At 40.4% G+C, this 18450-nt stretch overlaps 45 non-coding genes across 45 annotated transcripts; all 45 read left to right on the forward strand.

The window, feature by feature from the left end:
- Window positions 1–166: 166 nt before the first annotated feature.
- Trnar-ucg (transfer RNA arginine (anticodon UCG)) lies at window positions 167–239 on the forward strand. Its single transcript has one exon. It is a non-coding gene; the product is annotated as a tRNA-Arg (tRNA).
- Window positions 240–473: 234 nt separating this feature from the next.
- On the forward strand, window positions 474–546 carry Trnar-ucg (transfer RNA arginine (anticodon UCG)). The gene has a single exon. It is a non-coding gene; the product is annotated as a tRNA-Arg (tRNA).
- A 234-nt stretch (window positions 547–780) lies between these two features.
- Trnar-ucg (transfer RNA arginine (anticodon UCG)) lies at window positions 781–853 on the forward strand. Its single transcript has one exon. It is a non-coding gene; the product is annotated as a tRNA-Arg (tRNA).
- Window positions 854–1314: 461 nt separating this feature from the next.
- Trnar-ucg (transfer RNA arginine (anticodon UCG)) lies at window positions 1315–1387 on the forward strand. The gene has a single exon. It is a non-coding gene; the product is annotated as a tRNA-Arg (tRNA).
- Window positions 1388–1621: 234 nt separating this feature from the next.
- On the forward strand, window positions 1622–1694 carry Trnar-ucg (transfer RNA arginine (anticodon UCG)). The gene has a single exon. It is a non-coding gene; the product is annotated as a tRNA-Arg (tRNA).
- A 234-nt stretch (window positions 1695–1928) lies between these two features.
- Trnar-ucg (transfer RNA arginine (anticodon UCG)) lies at window positions 1929–2001 on the forward strand. Its single transcript has one exon. It is a non-coding gene; the product is annotated as a tRNA-Arg (tRNA).
- Window positions 2002–2849: 848 nt separating this feature from the next.
- Trnar-ucg (transfer RNA arginine (anticodon UCG)) lies at window positions 2850–2922 on the forward strand. The gene has a single exon. It is a non-coding gene; the product is annotated as a tRNA-Arg (tRNA).
- A 461-nt stretch (window positions 2923–3383) lies between these two features.
- Window positions 3384–3456, forward strand: Trnar-ucg (transfer RNA arginine (anticodon UCG)). Its single transcript has one exon. It is a non-coding gene; the product is annotated as a tRNA-Arg (tRNA).
- Window positions 3457–4304: 848 nt separating this feature from the next.
- On the forward strand, window positions 4305–4377 carry Trnar-ucg (transfer RNA arginine (anticodon UCG)). Its single transcript has one exon. It is a non-coding gene; the product is annotated as a tRNA-Arg (tRNA).
- A 234-nt stretch (window positions 4378–4611) lies between these two features.
- On the forward strand, window positions 4612–4684 carry Trnar-ucg (transfer RNA arginine (anticodon UCG)). Its single transcript has one exon. It is a non-coding gene; the product is annotated as a tRNA-Arg (tRNA).
- A 461-nt stretch (window positions 4685–5145) lies between these two features.
- Trnar-ucg (transfer RNA arginine (anticodon UCG)) lies at window positions 5146–5218 on the forward strand. Its single transcript has one exon. It is a non-coding gene; the product is annotated as a tRNA-Arg (tRNA).
- Window positions 5219–5452: 234 nt separating this feature from the next.
- On the forward strand, window positions 5453–5525 carry Trnar-ucg (transfer RNA arginine (anticodon UCG)). The gene has a single exon. It is a non-coding gene; the product is annotated as a tRNA-Arg (tRNA).
- A 234-nt stretch (window positions 5526–5759) lies between these two features.
- Trnar-ucg (transfer RNA arginine (anticodon UCG)) lies at window positions 5760–5832 on the forward strand. The gene has a single exon. It is a non-coding gene; the product is annotated as a tRNA-Arg (tRNA).
- A 541-nt stretch (window positions 5833–6373) lies between these two features.
- Window positions 6374–6446, forward strand: Trnar-ucg (transfer RNA arginine (anticodon UCG)). Its single transcript has one exon. It is a non-coding gene; the product is annotated as a tRNA-Arg (tRNA).
- Window positions 6447–6680: 234 nt separating this feature from the next.
- Trnar-ucg (transfer RNA arginine (anticodon UCG)) lies at window positions 6681–6753 on the forward strand. Its single transcript has one exon. It is a non-coding gene; the product is annotated as a tRNA-Arg (tRNA).
- A 461-nt stretch (window positions 6754–7214) lies between these two features.
- On the forward strand, window positions 7215–7287 carry Trnar-ucg (transfer RNA arginine (anticodon UCG)). Its single transcript has one exon. It is a non-coding gene; the product is annotated as a tRNA-Arg (tRNA).
- A 234-nt stretch (window positions 7288–7521) lies between these two features.
- Window positions 7522–7594, forward strand: Trnar-ucg (transfer RNA arginine (anticodon UCG)). The gene has a single exon. It is a non-coding gene; the product is annotated as a tRNA-Arg (tRNA).
- A 234-nt stretch (window positions 7595–7828) lies between these two features.
- Trnar-ucg (transfer RNA arginine (anticodon UCG)) lies at window positions 7829–7901 on the forward strand. The gene has a single exon. It is a non-coding gene; the product is annotated as a tRNA-Arg (tRNA).
- A 234-nt stretch (window positions 7902–8135) lies between these two features.
- On the forward strand, window positions 8136–8208 carry Trnar-ucg (transfer RNA arginine (anticodon UCG)). The gene has a single exon. It is a non-coding gene; the product is annotated as a tRNA-Arg (tRNA).
- A 234-nt stretch (window positions 8209–8442) lies between these two features.
- Trnar-ucg (transfer RNA arginine (anticodon UCG)) lies at window positions 8443–8515 on the forward strand. The gene has a single exon. It is a non-coding gene; the product is annotated as a tRNA-Arg (tRNA).
- Window positions 8516–8749: 234 nt separating this feature from the next.
- Window positions 8750–8822, forward strand: Trnar-ucg (transfer RNA arginine (anticodon UCG)). Its single transcript has one exon. It is a non-coding gene; the product is annotated as a tRNA-Arg (tRNA).
- A 234-nt stretch (window positions 8823–9056) lies between these two features.
- Window positions 9057–9129, forward strand: Trnar-ucg (transfer RNA arginine (anticodon UCG)). The gene has a single exon. It is a non-coding gene; the product is annotated as a tRNA-Arg (tRNA).
- A 234-nt stretch (window positions 9130–9363) lies between these two features.
- Window positions 9364–9436, forward strand: Trnar-ucg (transfer RNA arginine (anticodon UCG)). The gene has a single exon. It is a non-coding gene; the product is annotated as a tRNA-Arg (tRNA).
- Window positions 9437–9897: 461 nt separating this feature from the next.
- Window positions 9898–9970, forward strand: Trnar-ucg (transfer RNA arginine (anticodon UCG)). Its single transcript has one exon. It is a non-coding gene; the product is annotated as a tRNA-Arg (tRNA).
- A 234-nt stretch (window positions 9971–10204) lies between these two features.
- Window positions 10205–10277, forward strand: Trnar-ucg (transfer RNA arginine (anticodon UCG)). Its single transcript has one exon. It is a non-coding gene; the product is annotated as a tRNA-Arg (tRNA).
- A 234-nt stretch (window positions 10278–10511) lies between these two features.
- Trnar-ucg (transfer RNA arginine (anticodon UCG)) lies at window positions 10512–10584 on the forward strand. The gene has a single exon. It is a non-coding gene; the product is annotated as a tRNA-Arg (tRNA).
- A 234-nt stretch (window positions 10585–10818) lies between these two features.
- On the forward strand, window positions 10819–10891 carry Trnar-ucg (transfer RNA arginine (anticodon UCG)). Its single transcript has one exon. It is a non-coding gene; the product is annotated as a tRNA-Arg (tRNA).
- A 234-nt stretch (window positions 10892–11125) lies between these two features.
- On the forward strand, window positions 11126–11198 carry Trnar-ucg (transfer RNA arginine (anticodon UCG)). Its single transcript has one exon. It is a non-coding gene; the product is annotated as a tRNA-Arg (tRNA).
- Window positions 11199–11739: 541 nt separating this feature from the next.
- On the forward strand, window positions 11740–11812 carry Trnar-ucg (transfer RNA arginine (anticodon UCG)). The gene has a single exon. It is a non-coding gene; the product is annotated as a tRNA-Arg (tRNA).
- A 234-nt stretch (window positions 11813–12046) lies between these two features.
- Trnar-ucg (transfer RNA arginine (anticodon UCG)) lies at window positions 12047–12119 on the forward strand. Its single transcript has one exon. It is a non-coding gene; the product is annotated as a tRNA-Arg (tRNA).
- Window positions 12120–12353: 234 nt separating this feature from the next.
- Window positions 12354–12426, forward strand: Trnar-ucg (transfer RNA arginine (anticodon UCG)). Its single transcript has one exon. It is a non-coding gene; the product is annotated as a tRNA-Arg (tRNA).
- A 234-nt stretch (window positions 12427–12660) lies between these two features.
- On the forward strand, window positions 12661–12733 carry Trnar-ucg (transfer RNA arginine (anticodon UCG)). Its single transcript has one exon. It is a non-coding gene; the product is annotated as a tRNA-Arg (tRNA).
- A 234-nt stretch (window positions 12734–12967) lies between these two features.
- On the forward strand, window positions 12968–13040 carry Trnar-ucg (transfer RNA arginine (anticodon UCG)). The gene has a single exon. It is a non-coding gene; the product is annotated as a tRNA-Arg (tRNA).
- Window positions 13041–13274: 234 nt separating this feature from the next.
- On the forward strand, window positions 13275–13347 carry Trnar-ucg (transfer RNA arginine (anticodon UCG)). Its single transcript has one exon. It is a non-coding gene; the product is annotated as a tRNA-Arg (tRNA).
- A 541-nt stretch (window positions 13348–13888) lies between these two features.
- On the forward strand, window positions 13889–13961 carry Trnar-ucg (transfer RNA arginine (anticodon UCG)). The gene has a single exon. It is a non-coding gene; the product is annotated as a tRNA-Arg (tRNA).
- Window positions 13962–14195: 234 nt separating this feature from the next.
- On the forward strand, window positions 14196–14268 carry Trnar-ucg (transfer RNA arginine (anticodon UCG)). The gene has a single exon. It is a non-coding gene; the product is annotated as a tRNA-Arg (tRNA).
- Window positions 14269–14502: 234 nt separating this feature from the next.
- Window positions 14503–14575, forward strand: Trnar-ucg (transfer RNA arginine (anticodon UCG)). The gene has a single exon. It is a non-coding gene; the product is annotated as a tRNA-Arg (tRNA).
- Window positions 14576–14809: 234 nt separating this feature from the next.
- Trnar-ucg (transfer RNA arginine (anticodon UCG)) lies at window positions 14810–14882 on the forward strand. Its single transcript has one exon. It is a non-coding gene; the product is annotated as a tRNA-Arg (tRNA).
- Window positions 14883–15423: 541 nt separating this feature from the next.
- Window positions 15424–15496, forward strand: Trnar-ucg (transfer RNA arginine (anticodon UCG)). Its single transcript has one exon. It is a non-coding gene; the product is annotated as a tRNA-Arg (tRNA).
- A 234-nt stretch (window positions 15497–15730) lies between these two features.
- On the forward strand, window positions 15731–15803 carry Trnar-ucg (transfer RNA arginine (anticodon UCG)). The gene has a single exon. It is a non-coding gene; the product is annotated as a tRNA-Arg (tRNA).
- A 232-nt stretch (window positions 15804–16035) lies between these two features.
- Trnar-ucg (transfer RNA arginine (anticodon UCG)) lies at window positions 16036–16108 on the forward strand. Its single transcript has one exon. It is a non-coding gene; the product is annotated as a tRNA-Arg (tRNA).
- Window positions 16109–16649: 541 nt separating this feature from the next.
- Trnar-ucg (transfer RNA arginine (anticodon UCG)) lies at window positions 16650–16722 on the forward strand. Its single transcript has one exon. It is a non-coding gene; the product is annotated as a tRNA-Arg (tRNA).
- Window positions 16723–16956: 234 nt separating this feature from the next.
- Window positions 16957–17029, forward strand: Trnar-ucg (transfer RNA arginine (anticodon UCG)). The gene has a single exon. It is a non-coding gene; the product is annotated as a tRNA-Arg (tRNA).
- Window positions 17030–17570: 541 nt separating this feature from the next.
- Trnar-ucg (transfer RNA arginine (anticodon UCG)) lies at window positions 17571–17643 on the forward strand. Its single transcript has one exon. It is a non-coding gene; the product is annotated as a tRNA-Arg (tRNA).
- A 541-nt stretch (window positions 17644–18184) lies between these two features.
- Window positions 18185–18257, forward strand: Trnar-ucg (transfer RNA arginine (anticodon UCG)). Its single transcript has one exon. It is a non-coding gene; the product is annotated as a tRNA-Arg (tRNA).
- The last annotated feature ends 193 nt before the right edge of the window (window positions 18258–18450 follow it).

Genomic DNA, 18450 nt, shown 5'->3' on the forward strand with positions numbered 1-18450 from the left:
ATTGGTGAAATTGCCCTGTGCAACATTGTCTGGAAAACATCTTTTAAATGTAAGCAGGGCCTTTATATAATAATATAGACATTATGTTGGTTCTCCTAAACGTTGTTCAAAAGGAAAAGATTGTATTGACGTGTAGAAAAACGAGTCCTGGATGGGAGTAATCGTCGGCCTCGTGGCCTAATGGATAAGGCGTCTGACTTCGAATCAGAAGATTGCGAGTTCGAGTCTCGTCGGGGTCGTATTTGTACTCTTTTTATACAAGTGTGAAAGGTGGCCTTTTTGAGGACAGCATAACTGGGGTGTCTTAATTGCTGAAATTGCCCTGTGCAACATTGTCTGGAAAACACTTTTTAAATGTAAGCAGGGCCTTTATATAATAATATAGACATTATGTTGGTTCTCCTAAACGTTGTTCAAAAGGAAAAGATTGTATTGACGTGTAGAAAAACGAGTCCTGGATGGGAGTAATCGTCGGCCTCGTGGCCTAATGGATAAGGCGTCTGACTTCGAATCAGAAGATTGCGAGTTCGAGTCTCGTCGGGGTCGTATTTGTACTCTTTTTATACAAGTGTGAAAGGTGGCCTTTTTGAGGACAGCATAACTGGGGTGTCTTAATTGATGAAATTGCCCTGTGCAACATTGTCTGGAAAACACTTTTTAAATGTAAGCAGGGCCTTTATATAATAATATAGACATTATGTTGGTTCTCCTAAACGTTGTTCAAAAGGAAAAGATTGTATTGACGTGTAGAAAAACGAGTCCTAGTTGGGAGTAATCGTCGGCCTCGTGGCCTAATGGATAAGGCGTCTGACTTCGAATCAGAAGATTGCGAGTTCGAGTCTCGTCGGGGTCGTATTTGTACTCTTTTTATACAAGTGTGAAAGGTGGCCTTTTTGAGGACAGCATAACTGGGGTGTCTTAATTGCTGAAATTGCCCTGTGCAACATTGTCTGGAAAACACTTTTTAAATGTAAGCAGGGCCTTTATATAATAATATAGACATTATGTTGGTTCTCCTAAACGTTGTTCAAAAGGAAAAGATTGTATTGACGTGTAGAAAAACGAGTCCTAGTTGGGAGTAATTTGTACTCTTTTTATACAAGTGTGAAAGGTGGCCTTTTTGAGGACAGCATAACTGGGGTGTCTTAATTGCTGAAATTGCCCTGTGCAACATTGTCTGGAAAACATCTTTTAAATGTAAGCAGGGCCTTTATATAATAATATAGACATTATGTTGGTTCTCCTAAACGTTGTTTAAAAGGAAAAGATTGTATTGACGTGTAGAAAAACGAGTCCTAGTTGGGTGTAATCATCGGCCTCGTGGCCTAATGGATAAGGCGTCTGACTTCGAATCAGAAGATTGCGAGTTCGAGTCTCGTCGGGGTCGTATTTGTACTCTTTTTATACAAGTGTGAAAGGTGGCCTTTTTGAGGACAGCATAACTGGGGTGTCTTAATTGGTGAAATTGCCCTGTGCAACATTCTCTGGAAAACATCTTTTAAATGTAAGCAGGGCCTTTATATAATAATATAGACATTATGTTGGTTCTCCTAAACGTTGTTCAAAAGGAAAAGATTGTATTGACGTGTAGAAAAACGAGTCCTGGATGGGAGTAATCGTCGGCCTCGTGGCCTAATGGATAAGGCGTCTGACTTCGAATCAGAAGATTGCGAGTTCGAGTCTCGTCGGGGTCGTATTTGTACTCTTTTGATACAAGTGTGAAAGGTGGCCTTTTTTAGGACAGCATAACTGGGGTGTCTTAATTGCTGAAATTGCCCTGTGCAACATTCTCTGGAAAACATCTTTTAAATGTAAGCAGGGCCTTTATATAATAATATAGACATTATGTTGGTTCTCCTAAACGTTGTTCAAAAGGAAAAGATTGTATTGACGTGTAGAAAAACGAGTCCTGGATGGGAGTAATCGTCGGCCTCGTGGCCTAATGGATAAGGCGTCTGACTTCGAATCAGAAGATTGCGAGTTCGAGTCTCGTCGGGGTCGTATTTGTACTCTTTTTATACAAGTGTGAAAGGTGGCCTTTTTTAGGACAGCATAACTGGGGTGTCTTAATTGCTGAAATTGCCCTGTGCAACATTCTCTGGAAAACATCTTTTAAATGTAAGCAGGGCCTTTATATAATAATATAGACATTATGTTGGTTCTCCTAAACGTTGTTCAAAAGGAAAAGATTGTATTGACGTGTAGAAAAACGAGTCCTGGATGGGAGTAATCGTCGGCCTCGTGGCCTAATGGATAAGGCGTCTGACTTCGAATGAGAAGATTGCGAGTTCGAGTCTCGTCGGGGTCGTATTTGTACTCTTTTTATACAAGTGTGAAAGGTGGCCTTTTTGAGGACAGCATAACTGGGGTGTCTTAATTGATGAAATTGCCCTGTGCAACATTGTCTGGAAAACACTTTTTAAATGTAAGCAGGGCCTTTATATAATAATATAGACATTATGTTGGTTCTCCTAAACGTTGTTCAAAAGGAAAAGATTGTATTGACGTGTAGAAAAACGAGTCCTGGATGGGAGTAATCGTCGGCCTCGTGGCCTAATGGATAAGGCGTCTGACTTCGAATGAGAAGATTGCGAGTTCGAGTCTCGTCGGGGTCGTATTTGTACTCTTTTTATACAAGTGTGAAAGGTGGCCTTTTTGAGGACAGCATAACTGGGGTGTCTTAATTGATGAAATTGCCCTGTGCAACATTGTCTGGAAAACACTTTTTAAATGTAAGCAGGGCCTTTATATAATAATATAGACATTATGTTGGTTCTCCTAAACGTTGTTCAAAAGGAAAAGATTGTATTGACGTGTAGAAAAACGAGTCCTGGATGGGAGTAATCGTCGGCCTCGTGGCCTAATGGATAAGGCGTCTGACTTCGAATCAGAAGATTGCGAGTTCGAGTCTCGTCGGGGTCGTATTTGTACTCTTTTTATACAAGTGTGAAAGGTGGCCTTTTTGAGGACAGCATAACTGGGGTGTCTTAATTGCTGAAATTGCCCTGTGCAACATTGTCTGGAAAACACTTTTTAAATGTAAGCAGGGCCTTTATATAATAATATAGACATTATGTTGGTTCTCCTAAACGTTGTTCAAAAGGAAAAGATTGTATTGACGTGTAGAAAAACGAGTCCTAGTTGGGAGTAATTTGTACTCTTTTTATACAAGTGTGAAAGGTGGCCTTTTTGAGGACAGCATAACTGGGGTGTCTTAATTGCTGAAATTGCCCTGTGCAACATTGTCTGGAAAACATCTTTTAAATGTAAGCAGGGCCTTTATATAATAATATAGACATTATGTTGGTTCTCCTAAACGTTGTTCAAAAGCAAAACATTGTATTGACGTGTAGAAAAACGAGTCCTAGTTGGATGTAATCATCGGCCTCGTGGCCTAATGGATAAGGCGTCTGACTTCGAATCAGAAGATTGCGAGTTCGAGTCTCGTCGGGGTCGTATTTGTACTCTTTTTATACAAGTGTGAAAGGTGGCCTTTTTGAGGACAGCATAACTGGGGTGTCTTAATTGATGAAATTGCCCTGTGCAACATTCTCTGGAAAACATCTTTTAAATGTAAGCAGGGCCTTTATATAATAATATAGACATTATGTTGGTTCTCCTAAACGTTGTTAAAAAGCAAAACATTGTATTGACGTGTAGAAAAACGAGTCCTAAATTGGAGTAATGGTCGGCCTCGTGGCCTAATGGATAAGACGTCTGACTTCGAATGAGAAGATTGCGAGTTCGAGTCTCGTCGGGGTCGTATTTGTACTCTTTTGATACAAGTGTGAAAGGTGGCCTTTTTGAGGACAGCATAACTGGGGTGTCTTAATTGGTGAAATTGCCCTGTGCAACATTGTCTGGAAAACATCTTTTAAATGTAAGCAGGGCCTTTATATAATAATATAGACATTATGTTGGTTCTCCTAAACGTTGTTCAAAAGGAAAAGATTGTATTGACGTGTAGAAAAACGAGTCCTGGATGGGAGTAATCGTCGGCCTCGTGGCCTAATGGATAAGGCGTCTGACTTCGAATGAGAAGATTGCGAGTTCGAGTCTCGTCGGGGTCGTATTTGTACTCTTTTTATACAAGTGTGAAAGGTGGCCTTTTTGAGGACAGCATAACTGGGGTGTCTTAATTGATGAAATTGCCCTGTGCAACATTGTCTGGAAAACACTTTTTAAATGTAAGCAGGGCCTTTATATAATAATATAGACATTATGTTGGTTCTCCTAAACGTTGTTCAAAAGGAAAAGATTGTATTGACGTGTAGAAAAACGAGTCCTGGATGGGAGTAATCGTCGGCCTCGTGGCCTAATGGATAAGGCGTCTGACTTCGAATCAGAAGATTGCGAGTTCGAGTCTCGTCGGGGTCGTATTTGTACTCTTTTTATACAAGTGTGAAAGGTGGCCTTTTTGAGGACAGCATAACTGGGGTGTCTTAATTGATGAAATTGCCCTGTGCAACATTGTCTGGAAAACACTTTTTAAATGTAAGCAGGGCCTTTATATAATAATATAGACATTATGTTGGTTCTCCTAAACGTTGTTCAAAAGGAAAAGATTGTATTGACGTGTAGAAAAACGAGTCCTAGTTGGGAGTAATCGTCGGCCTCGTGGCCTAATGGATAAGGCGTCTGACTTCGAATCAGAAGATTGCGAGTTCGAGTCTCGTCGGGGTCGTATTTGTACTCTTTTTATACAAGTGTGAAAGGTGGCCTTTTTGAGGACAGCATAACTGGGGTGTCTTAATTGCTGAAATTGCCCTGTGCAACATTGTCTGGAAAACACTTTTTAAATGTAAGCAGGGCCTTTATATAATAATATAGACATTATGTTGGTTCTCCTAAACGTTGTTCAAAAGGAAAAGATTGTATTGACGTGTAGAAAAACGAGTCCTAGTTGGGAGTAATTTGTACTCTTTTTATACAAGTGTGAAAGGTGGCCTTTTTGAGGACAGCATAACTGGGGTGTCTTAATTGCTGAAATTGCCCTGTGCAACATTGTCTGGAAAACATCTTTTAAATGTAAGCAGGGCCTTTATATAATAATATAGACATTATGTTGGTTCTCCTAAACGTTGTTTAAAAGGAAAAGATTGTATTGACGTGTAGAAAAACGAGTCCTAGTTGGGTGTAATCATCGGCCTCGTGGCCTAATGGATAAGGCGTCTGACTTCGAATCAGAAGATTGCGAGTTCGAGTCTCGTCGGGGTCGTATTTGTACTCTTTTTATACAAGTGTGAAAGGTGGCCTTTTTGAGGACAGCATAACTGGGGTGTCTTAATTGGTGAAATTGCCCTGTGCAACATTCTCTGGAAAACATCTTTTAAATGTAAGCAGGGCCTTTATATAATAATATAGACATTATGTTGGTTCTCCTAAACGTTGTTCAAAAGGAAAAGATTGTATTGACGTGTAGAAAAACGAGTCCTGGATGGGAGTAATCGTCGGCCTCGTGGCCTAATGGATAAGGCGTCTGACTTCGAATCAGAAGATTGCGAGTTCGAGTCTCGTCGGGGTCGTATTTGTACTCTTTTGATACAAGTGTGAAAGGTGGCCTTTTTTAGGACAGCATAACTGGGGTGTCTTAATTGCTGAAATTGCCCTGTGCAACATTCTCTGGAAAACATCTTTTAAATGTAAGCAGGGCCTTTATATAATAATATAGACATTATGTTGGTTCTCCTAAACGTTGTTCAAAAGGAAAAGATTGTATTGACGTGTAGAAAAACGAGTCCTGGATGGGAGTAATCGTCGGCCTCGTGGCCTAATGGATAAGGCGTCTGACTTCGAATCAGAAGATTGCGAGTTCGAGTCTCGTCGGGGTCGTATTTGTACTCTTTTTATACAAGTGTGAAAGGTGGCCTTTTTTAGGACAGCATAACTGGGGTGTCTTAATTGCTGAAATTGCCCTGTGCAACATTCTCTGGAAAACATCTTTTAAATGTAAGCAGGGCCTTTATATAATAATATAGACATTATGTTGGTTCTCCTAAACGTTGTTCAAAAGGAAAAGATTGTATTGACGTGTAGAAAAACGAGTCCTGGATGGGAGTAATCGTCGGCCTCGTGGCCTAATGGATAAGGCGTCTGACTTCGAATGAGAAGATTGCGAGTTCGAGTCTCGTCGGGGTCGTATTTGTACTCTTTTTATACAAGTGTGAAAGGTGGCCTTTTTGAGGACAGCATAACTGGGGTGTCTTAATTGATGAAATTGCCCTGTGCAACATTGTCTGGAAAACACTTTTTAAATGTAAGCAGGGCCTTTATATAATAATATAGACATTATGTTGGTTCTCCTAAACGTTGTTCAAAAGGAAAAGATTGTATTGACGTGTAGAAAAACGAGTCCTGGATGGGAGTAATCGTCGGCCTCGTGGCCTAATGGATAAGGCGTCTGACTTCGAATCAGAAGATTGCGAGTTCGAGTCTCGTCGGGGTCGTATTTGTACTCTTTTTATACAAGTGTGAAAGGTGGCCTTTTTGAGGACAGCATAACTGGGGTGTCTTAATTGATGAAATTGCCCTGTGCAACATTGTCTGGAAAACACTTTTTAAATGTAAGCAGGGCCTTTATATAATAATATAGACATTATGTTGGTTCTCCTAAACGTTGTTCAAAAGGAAAAGATTGTATTGACGTGTAGAAAAACGAGTCCTAGTTGGGAGTAATCGTCGGCCTCGTGGCCTAATGGATAAGGCGTCTGACTTCGAATCAGAAGATTGCGAGTTCGAGTCTCGTCGGGGTCGTATTTGTACTCTTTTTATACAAGTGTGAAAGGTGGCCTTTTTGAGGACAGCATAACTGGGGTGTCTTAATTGCTGAAATTGCCCTGTGCAACATTGTCTGGAAAACACTTTTTAAATGTAAGCAGGGCCTTTATATAATAATATAGACATTATGTTGGTTCTCCTAAACGTTGTTCAAAAGGAAAAGATTGTATTGACGTGTAGAAAAACGAGTCCTAGTTGGGAGTAATTTGTACTCTTTTTATACAAGTGTGAAAGGTGGCCTTTTTGAGGACAGCATAACTGGGGTGTCTTAATTGCTGAAATTGCCCTGTGCAACATTGTCTGGAAAACATCTTTTAAATGTAAGCAGGGCCTTTATATAATAATATAGACATTATGTTGGTTCTCCTAAACGTTGTTTAAAAAGAAAAGATTGTATTGACGTGTAGAAAAACGAGTCCTAGTTGGGTGTAATCATCGGCCTCGTGGCCTAATGGATAAGGCGTCTGACTTCGAATCAGAAGATTGCGAGTTCGAGTCTCGTCGGGGTCGTATTTGTACTCTTTTTATACAAGTGTGAAAGGTGGCCTTTTTGAGGACAGCATAACTGGGGTGTCTTAATTGCTGAAATTGCCCTGTGCAACATTCTCTGGAAAACATCTTTTAAATGTAAGCAGGGCCTTTATATAATAATATAGACATTATGTTGGTTCTCCTAAACGTTGTTCAAAAGGAAAAGATTGTATTGACGTGTAGAAAAACGAGTCCTGGATGGGAGTAATCGTCGGCCTCGTGGCCTAATGGATAAGGCGTCTGACTTCGAATCAGAAGATTGCGAGTTCGAGTCTCGTCGGGGTCGTATTTGTACTCTTTTGATACAAGTGTGAAAGGTGGCCTTTTTTAGGACAGCATAACTGGGGTGTCTTAATTGCTGAAATTGCCCTGTGCAACATTCTCTGGAAAACATCTTTTAAATGTAAGCAGGGCCTTTATATAATAATATAGACATTATGTTGGTTCTCCTAAACGTTGTTCAAAAGGAAAAGATTGTATTGACGTGTAGAAAAACGAGTCCTGGATGGGAGTAATCGTCGGCCTCGTGGCCTAATGGATAAGGCGTCTGACTTCGAATCAGAAGATTGCGAGTTCGAGTCTCGTCGGGGTCGTATTTGTACTCTTTTTATACAAGTGTGAAAGGTGGCCTTTTTGAGGACAGCATAACTGGGGTGTCTTAATTGATGAAATTGCCCTGTGCAACATTCTCTGGAAAACATCTTTTAAATGTAAGCAGGGCCTTTATATAATAATATAGACATTATGTTGGTTCTCCTAAACGTTGTTCATAAGGAAAAGATTGTATTGACGTGTAGAAAAACGAGTCCTGGATGGGAGTAATCGTCGGCCTCGTGGCCTAATGGATAAGGCGTCTGACTTCGAATCAGAAGATTGCGAGTTCGAGTCTCGTCGGGGTCGTATTTGTACTCTTTTTATACAAGTGTGAAAGGTGGCCTTTTTGAGGACAGCATAACTGGGGTGTCTTAATTGCTGAAATTGCCCTGTGCAACATTGTCTGGAAAACATCTTTTAAATGTAAGCAGGGCCTTTATATAATAATATAGACATTATGTTGGTTCTCCTAAACGTTGTTCAAAAGGAAAAGATTGTATTGACGTGTAGAAAAACGAGTCCTAGTTGGATGTAATCATCGGCCTCGTGGCCTAATGGATAAGGCGTCTGACTTCGAATCAGAAGATTGCGAGTTCGAGTCTCGTCGGGGTCGTATTTGTACTCTTTTTATACAAGTGTGAAAGGTGGCCTTTTTGAGGACAGCATAACTGGGGTGTCTTAATTGATGAAATTGCCCTGTGCAACATTGTCTGGAAAACACTTTTTAAATGTAAGCAGGGCCTTTATATAATAATATAGACATTATGTTGGTTCTCCTAAACGTTGTTCAAAAGGAAAAGATTGTATTGACGTGTAGAAAAACGAGTCCTAGTTGGGAGTAATCGTCGGCCTCGTGGCCTAATGGATAAGGCGTCTGACTTCGAATCAGAAGATTGCGAGTTCGAGTCTCGTCGGGGTCGTATTTGTACTCTTTTTATACAAGTGTGAAAGGTGGCCTTTTTGAGGACAGCATAACTGGGGTGTCTTAATTGATGAAATTGCCCTGTGCAACATTCTCTGGAAAACATCTTTTAAATGTAAGCAGGGCCTTTATATAATAATATAGACATTATGTTGGTTCTCCTAAACGTTGTTCATAAGGAAAAGATTGTATTGACGTGTAGAAAAACGAGTCCTGGATGGGAGTAATCGTCGGCCTCGTGGCCTAATGGATAAGGCGTCTGACTTCGAATCAGAAGATTGCGAGTTCGAGTCTCGTCGGGGTCGTATTTGTACTCTTTTTATACAAGTGTGAAAGGTGGCCTTTTTGAGGACAGCATAACTGGGCTGTCTTAATTGCTGAAATTGCCCTGTGCAACATTGTCTGGAAAACATCTTTTAAATGTAAGCAGGGCCTTTATATAATAATATAGACATTATGTTGGTTCTCCTAAACGTTGTTTAAAAGGAAAAGATTGTATTGACGTGTAGAAAAACGAGTCCTAGTTGGATGTAATCATCGGCCTCGTGGCCTAATGGATAAGGCGTCTGACTTCGAATCAGAAGATTGCGAGTTCGAGTCTCGTCGGGGTCGTATTTGTACTCTTTTTATACAAGTGTGAAAGGTGGCCTTTTTGAGGACAGCATAACTGGGGTGTCTTAATTGCTGAAATTGCCCTGTGCAACATTGTCTGGAAAACACTTTTTAAATGTAAGCAGGGCCTTTATATAATAATATAGACATTATGTTGGTTCTCCTAAACGTTGTTCAAAAGGAAAAGATTGTATTGACGTGTAGAAAAACGAGTCCTAGTTGGGAGTAATTTGTACTCTTTTTATACAAGTGTGAAAGGTGGCCTTTTTGAGGACAGCATAACTGGGGTGTCTTAATTGCTGAAATTGCCCTGTGCAACATTGTCTGGAAAACATCTTTTAAATGTAAGCAGGGCCTTTATATAATAATATAGACATTATGTTGGTTCTCCTAAACGTTGTTTAAAAAGAAAAGATTGTATTGACGTGTAGAAAAACGAGTCCTAGTTGGGTGTAATCATCGGCCTCGTGGCCTAATGGATAAGGCGTCTGACTTCGAATCAGAAGATTGCGAGTTCGAGTCTCGTCGGGGTCGTATTTGTACTCTTTTTATACAAGTGTGAAAGGTGGCCTTTTTGAGGACAGCATAACTGGGGTGTCTTAATTGCTGAAATTGCCCTGTGCAACATTCTCTGGAAAACATCTTTTAAATGTAAGCAGGGCCTTTATATAATAATATAGACATTATGTTGGTTCTCCTAAACGTTGTTCAAAAGGAAAAGATTGTATTGACGTGTAGAAAAACGAGTCCTGGATGGGAGTAATCGTCGGCCTCGTGGCCTAATGGATAAGGCGTCTGACTTCGAATCAGAAGATTGCGAGTTCGAGTCTCGTCGGGGTCGTATTTGTACTCTTTTGATACAAGTGTGAAAGGTGGCCTTTTTTAGGACAGCATAACTGGGGTGTCTTAATTGCTGAAATTGCCCTGTGCAACATTCTCTGGAAAACATCTTTTAAATGTAAGCAGGGCCTTTATATAATAATATAGACATTATGTTGGTTCTCCTAAACGTTGTTCAAAAGGAAAAGATTGTATTGACGTGTAGAAAAACGAGTCCTGGATGGGAGTAATCGTCGGCCTCGTGGCCTAATGGATAAGGCGTCTGACTTCGAATCAGAAGATTGCGAGTTCGAGTCTCGTCGGGGTCGTATTTGTACTCTTTTTATACAAGTGTGAAAGGTGGCCTTTTTGAGGACAGCATAACTGGGGTGTCTTAATTGATGAAATTGCCCTGTGCAACATTCTCTGGAAAACATCTTTTAAATGTAAGCAGGGCCTTTATATAATAATATAGACATTATGTTGGTTCTCCTAAACGTTGTTCATAAGGAAAAGATTGTATTGACGTGTAGAAAAACGAGTCCTGGATGGGAGTAATCGTCGGCCTCGTGGCCTAATGGATAAGGCGTCTGACTTCGAATCAGAAGATTGCGAGTTCGAGTCTCGTCGGGGTCGTATTTGTACTCTTTTTATACAAGTGTGAAAGGTGGCCTTTTTGAGGACAGCATAACTGGGGTGTCTTAATTGCTGAAATTGCCCTGTGCAACATTGTCTGGAAAACATCTTTTAAATGTAAGCAGGGCCTTTATATAATAATATAGACATTATGTTGGTTCTCCTAAACGTTGTTTAAAAGGAAAAGATTGTATTGACGTGTAGAAAAACGAGTCCTAGTTGGATGTAATCATCGGCCTCGTGGCCTAATGGATAAGGCGTCTGACTTCGAATCAGAAGATTGCGAGTTCGAGTCTCGTCGGGGTCGTATTTGTACTCTTTTTATACAAGTGTGAAAGGTGGCCTTTTTGAGGACAGCATAACTGGGGTGTCTTAATTGATGAAATTGCCCTGTGCAACATTCTCTGGAAAACATCTTTTAAATGTAAGCAGGGCCTTTATATAATAATATAGACATTATGTTGGTTCTCCTAAACGTTGTTAAAAAGCAAAACATTGTATTGACGTGTAGAAAAACGAGTCCTAAATTGGAGTAATGGTCGGCCTCGTGGCCTAATGGATAAGACGTCTGACTTCGAATGAGAAGATTGCGAGTTCGAGTCTCGTCGGGGTCGTATTTGTACTCTTTTTATACAAGTGTGAAAGGTGGCCTTTTTGAGGACAGCATAACTGGGGTGTCTTAATTGGTGAAATTGCCCTGTGCAACATTGTCTGGAAAACATCTTTTAAATGTAAGCAGGGCCTTTATATAATAATATAGACATTATGTTGGTTCTCCTAAACGTTGTTCAAAAGGAAAAGATTGTATTGACGTGTAGAAAAACGAGTCCTGGATGGGAGTAATCGTCGGCCTCGTGGCCTAATGGATAAGGCGTCTGACTTCGAATCAGAAGATTGCGAGTTCGAGTCTCGTCGGGGTCGTATTTGTACTCTTTTTATACAAGTGTGAAAGGTGGCCTTTTTGAGGACAGCATAACTGGGGTGTCTTAATTGCTGAAATTGCCCTGTGCAACATTGTCTGGAAAACACTTTTTAAATGTAAGCAGGGCCTTTATATAATAATATAGACATTATGTTGGTTCTCCTAAACGTTGTTCAAAAGGAAAAGATTGTATTGACGTGTAGAAAAACGAGTCCTGGATGGGAGTAATCGTCGGCCTCGTGGCCTAATGGATAAGGCGTCTGACTTCGAATCAGAAGATTGCGAGTTCGAGTCTCGTCGGGGTCGTATTTGTACTCTTTTTATACAAGTGTGAAAGGTGGCCTTTTTGAGGACAGCATAACTGGGGTGTCTTAATTGATGAAATTGCCCTGTGCAACATTGTCTGGAAAACACTTTTTAAATGTAAGCAGGGCCTTTATATAATAATATAGACATTATGTTGGTTCTCCTAAACGTTGTTCAAAAGGAAAAGATTGTATTGACGTGTAGAAAAACGAGTCCTAGTTGGGAGTAATCGTCGGCCTCGTGGCCTAATGGATAAGGCGTCTGACTTCGAATCAGAAGATTGCGAGTTCGAGTCTCGTCGGGGTCGTATTTGTACTCTTTTTATACAAGTGTGAAAGGTGGCCTTTTTGAGGACAGCATAACTGGGGTGTCTTAATTGATGAAATTGCCCTGTGCAACATTGTCTGGAAAACACTTTTTAAATGTAAGCAGGGCCTTTATATAATAATATAGACATTATGTTGGTTCTCCTAAACGTTGTTCAAAAGGAAAAGATTGTATTGACGTGTAGAAAAACGAGTCCTAGTTGGGAGTAATCGTCGGCCTCGTGGCCTAATGGATAAGGCGTCTGACTTCGAATCAGAAGATTGCGAGTTCGAGTCTCGTCGGGGTCGTATTTGTACTCTTTTTATACAAGTGTGAAAGGTGGCCTTTTTGAGGACAGCATAACTGGGGTGTCTTAATTGATGAAATTGCCCTGTGCAACATTCTCTGGAAAACATCTTTTAAATGTAAGCAGGGCCTTTATATAATAATATAGACATTATGTTGGTTCTCCTAAACGTTGTTCATAAGGAAAAGATTGTATTGACGTGTAGAAAAACGAGTCCTGGATGGGAGTAATCGTCGGCCTCGTGGCCTAATGGATAAGGCGTCTGACTTCGAATCAGAAGATTGCGAGTTCGAGTCTCGTCGGGGTCGTATTTGTACTCTTTTTATACAAGTGTGAAAGGTGGCCTTTTTGAGGACAGCATAACTGGGGTGTCTTAATTGCTGAAATTGCCCTGTGCAACATTGTCTGGAAAACATCTTTTAAATGTAAGCAGGGCCTTTATATAATAATATAGACATTATGTTGGTTCTCCTAAACGTTGTTTAAAAGGAAAAGATTGTATTGACGTGTAGAAAAACGAGTCCTAGTTGGATGTAATCATCGGCCTCGTGGCCTAATGGATAAGGCGTCTGACTTCGAATCAGAAGATTGCGAGTTCGAGTCTCGTCGGGGTCGTATTTGTACTCTTTTTATACAAGTGTGAAAGGTGGCCTTTTTGAGGACAGCATAACTGGGGTGTCTTAATTGATGAAATTGCCCTGTGCAACATTCTCTGGAAAACATCTTTTAAATGTAAGCAGGGCCTTTATATAATAATATAGACATTATGTTGGTTCTCCTAAACGTTGTTAAAAAGCAAAACATTGTATTGACGTGTAGAAAAACGAGTCCTAAATTGGAGTAATGGTCGGCCTCGTGGCCTAATGGATAAGACGTCTGACTTCGAATGAGAAGATTGCGAGTTCGAGTCTCGTCGGGGTCGTATTTGTACTCTTTTTATACAAGTGTGAAAGGTGGCCTTTTTGAGGACAGCATAACTGGGGTGTCTTAATTGGTGAAATTGCCCTGTGCAACATTGTCTGGAAAACATCTTTTAAATGTAAGCAGGGCCTTTATATAATAATATAGACATTATGTTGGTTCTCCTAAACGTTGTTCAAAAGGAAAAGATTGTATTGACGTGTAGAAAAACGAGTCCTGGATGGGAGTAATCGTCGGCCTCGTGGCCTAATGGATAAGGCGTCTGACTTCGAATCAGAAGATTGCGAGTTCGAGTCTCGTCGGGGTCGTATTTGTACTCTTTTTATACAAGTGTGAAAGGTGGCCTTTTTGAGGACAGCATAACTGGGGTGTCTTAATTGATGAAATTGCCCTGTGCAACATTCTCTGGAAAACATCTTTTAAATGTAAGCAGGGCCTTTATATAATAATATAGACATTATGTTGGTTCTCCTAAACGTTGTTCATAAGGAAAAGATTGTATTGACGTGTAGAAAAACGAGTCCTGGATGGGAGTAATCGTCGGCCTCGTGGCCTAATGGATAAGGCGTCTGACTTCGAATCAGAAGATTGCGAGTTCGAGTCTCGTCGGGGTCGTATTTGTACTCTTTTTATACAAGTGTGAAAGGTGGCCTTTTTGAGGACAGCATAACTGGGGTGTCTTAATTGCTGAAATTGCCCTGTGCAACATTGTCTGGAAAACATCTTTTAAATGTAAGCAGGGCCTTTATATAATAATATAGACATTATGTTGGTTCTCCTAAACGTTGTTTAAAAGGAAAAGATTGTATTGACGTGTAGAAAAACGAGTCCTAGTTGGATGTAATCATCGGCCTCGTGGCCTAATGGATAAGGCGTCTGACTTCGAATCAGAAGATTGCGAGTTCGAGTCTCGTCGGGGTCGTATTTGTACTCTTTTTATACAAGTGTGAAAGGTGGCCTTTTTGAGGACAGCATAACTGGGGTGTCTTAATTGATGAAATTGCCCTGTGCAACATTCTCTGGAAAACATCTTTTAAATGTAAGCAGGGCCTTTATATAATAATATAGACATTATGTTGGTTCTCCTAAACGTTGTTCAAAAGGAAAAGATTGTATTGACGTGTAGAAAAACGAGTCCTGGATGGGAGTAATCGTCGGCCTCGTGGCCTAATGGATAAGGCGTCTGACTTCGAATCAGAAGATTGCGAGTTCGAGTCTCGTCGGGGTCGTATTTGTACTCTTTTTATACAAGTGTGAAAGGTGGCCTTTTTGAGGACAGCATAACTGGGGTGTCTTAATTGGTGAAATTGCCCTGTGCAACATTGTCTGGAAAACATCTTTTAAATGTAAGCAGGGCCTTTATATAATAATATAGACATTATGTTGGTTCTCCTAAACGTTGTTAAAAAGCAAAACATTGTATTGACGTGTAGAAAAACGAGTCCTAAATTGGAGTAATGGTCGGCATCGTGGCCTAATGGATAAGGCGTCTGACTTCGAATCAGAAGATTGCGAGTTCGAGTCTCGTCGGGGTCGTATTTGTACTCTTTTTATACAAGTGTGAAAGGTGGCCTTTTTGAGGACAGCATAACTGGGGTGTCTTAATTGCTGAAATTGCCCTGTGCAACATTGTCTGGAAAACATCTTTTAAATGTAAGCAGGGCCTTTATATAATAATATAGACATTATGTTGGTTCTCCTAAACGTTGTTCAAAAGGAAAAGATTGTATTGACGTGTAGAAAAACGAGTCCTGGATGGGAGTAATCGTCGGCCTCGTGGCCTAATGGATAAGGCGTCTGACTTCGAATCAGAAGATTGCGAGTTCGAGTCTCGTCGGGGTCGTATTTGTACTCTTTTTATACAAGTGTGAAAGGTGGCCTTTTTGAGGACAGCATAACTGGGGTGTCTTAATTGATGAAATTGCCCTGTGCAACATTGTCTGGAAAACACTTTTTAAATGTAAGCAGGGCCTTTATATAATAATATAGACATTATGTTGGTTCTCCTAAACGTTGTTCAAAAGGAAAAGATTGTATTGACGTGTAGAAAAACGAGTCCTGGATGGGAGTAATCGTCGGCCTCGTGGCCTAATGGATAAGGCGTCTGACTTCGAATCAGAAGATTGCGAGTTCGAGTCTCGTCGGGGTCGTATTTGTACTCTTTTTATAGGTGTGAAAGGTGGCCTTTTTGAGGACAGCATAACTGGGGTGTCTTAATTGCTGAAATTGCCCTGTGCAACATTGTCTGGAAAACATCTTTTAAATGTAAGCAGGGCCTTTATATAATAATATAGACATTATGTTGGTTCTCCTAAACGTTGTTCAAAAGGAAAAGATTGTATTGACGTGTAGAAAAACGAGTCCTGGATGGGAGTAATCGTCGACTTCGTGGCCTAATGGATAAGGCGTCTGACTTCGAATCAGAAGATTGCGAGTTCGAGTCTCGTCGGGGTCGTATTTGTACTCTTTTTATACAAGTGTGAAAGGTGGCCTTTTTGAGGACTGCATAACTGGGGTGTCTTAATTGCTGAAATTGCCCTGTGCAACATTGTCTGGAAAACACTTTTTAAATGTAAGCAGGGCCTTTATATAATAATATAGACATTATGTTGGTTCTCCTAAACGTTGTTCAAAAGGAAAAGATTGTATTGACGTGTAGAAAAACGAGTCCTAGATGGGAGTATTCGTCGGCCTCGTGGCCTAATGGATAAGGCGTCTGACTTCGAATCAGAAGATTGCGAGTTCGAGTCTCTTCGTGGTCGTATTTGTACTCTTTTTATACAAGTGTGAAAGGTGGCCTTTTTGAGGACAGCATAACTGGGGTGTCTTAATTGGTGAAATTGCCCTGTGCAACATTGTCTGGAAAACATCTTTTAAATGTAAGCAGGGCCTTTATATAATAATATAGACATTATGTTGGTTCTCCTAAACGTTGTTCAAAAGGAAAAGATTGTATTGACGTGTAGAAAAACGAGTCCTGGATGGGAGTAATCGTCGGCCTCGTGGCCTAATGGATAAGGCGTCTGAATTCGAATCAGAAGATTGCGAGTTCGAGTCTCGTCGGGGTCGTATTTGTACTCTTTTTATACAAGTGTGAAAGGTGGCCTTTTTGAGGACAGCATAACTGGGGTGTCTTAATTGATGAAATTGCCCTGTGCAACATTCTCTGGAAAACACTTTTTAAATGTAAGCAGGGCCTTTATATAATAATATAGACATTATGTTGGTTCTCCTAAACGTTGTTCAAAAGGAAAAGATTGTATTGACGTGTAGAAAAACGAGTCCTGGATGGGAGTAATCGTCGGCCTCGTGGCCTAATGGATAAGGCGTCTGACTTCGAATCAGAAGATTGCGAGTTCGAGTCTCGTCGGGGTCGTATTTGTACTCTTTTTATACAAGTGTGAAAGGTGGCCTTTTTGAGGACAGCATAACTGGGGTGTCTTAATTGATGAAATTGCCCTGTGCAACATTGTCTGGAAAACATCTTTTAAATGTAAGCAGGGCCTTTATATAATAATATAGACATTATGTTGGTTCTCCTAAACGTTGTTAAAAAGCAAAACATTGTATTGACGTGTAGAAAAACGAGTGCTAAATTGGAGTAATGGTCGGCCTCGTGGACTAATGGATAAGGCGTCTGACTTCGAATCAGAAGATTGCGAGTTCGAGTCTCGTCGGGGTCGTATTTGTACTCTTTTTATACAAGTGTGAAAGGTGGCCTTTTTGAGGACAGCATAACTGGGGTGTCTTAATTGCTGAAATTGCCCTGTGCAACATTGTCTGGAAAACATCTTTTAAATGTAAGCAGGGCCTTTATATAATAATATAGACATTATGTTGGTTCTCCTAAACGTTGTTCAAAAGGAAAAGATTGTATTGACGTGTAGAAAAACGAGTCCTGGATGGGAGTAATCGTCGGCCTCGTGGCCTAATGGATAAGGCGTCTGACTTCGAATCAGAAGATTGCGAGTTCGAGTCTCGTCGGGGTCGTATTTGTACTCTTTTTATACAAGTGTGAAAGGTGGCCTTTTTGAGGACAGCATAACTGGGGTGTCTTAATTGATGAAATTGCCCTGTGCAACATTCTCTGGAAAACACTTTTTAAATGTAAGCAGGGCCTTTATATAATAATATAGACATTATGTTGGTTCTCCTAAACGTTGTTCAAAAGGAAAAGATTGTATTGACGTGTAGAAAAACGAGTCCTGGATGGGAGTAATCGTCGGCCTCGTGGCCTAATGGATAAGGCGTCTGACTTCGAATGAGAAGATTGCGAGTTCGAGTCTCGTCGGGGTCGTATTTGTACTCTTTTTATACAAGTGTGAAAGGTGGCCTGTTTGAGGACAGCATAACTGGGGTGTCTTAATTGATGAAATTGCCCTGTGCAACATTGTCTGGAAAACACTTTTTAAATGTAAGCAGGGCCTTTATATAATAATATAGACATTATGTTGGTTCTCCTAAACGTTGTTCAAAAGGAAAAGATTGTATTGACGTGTAGAAAAACGAGTCCTAGTTGGGAGTAATCGTCGGCCTCGTGGCCTAATGGATAAGGCGTCTGACTTCGAATCAGAAGATTGCGAGTTCGAGTCTCTTCGGGGTCGTATTTGTACTCTTTTTATACAAGTGTGAAAGGTGGCCTTTTTGAGGACAGCATAACTGGGGTGTCTTAATTGGTGAAATTGCCCTGTGCAACATTGTCTGGAAAACATCTTTTAAATGTAAGCAGGGCCTTTATATAATAATATAGACATTATGTTGGTTCTCCTAAACGTTGTTAAAAAGCAAAACATTGTA

This window comes from Haliotis cracherodii, unplaced genomic scaffold, assembly GCF_022045235.1.
Source record: "Haliotis cracherodii isolate W230 unplaced genomic scaffold, xgHalCrac1.p SCAF_1, whole genome shotgun sequence".
Classification (NCBI taxonomy): domain Eukaryota; kingdom Metazoa; phylum Mollusca; class Gastropoda; order Lepetellida; family Haliotidae; genus Haliotis; species Haliotis cracherodii.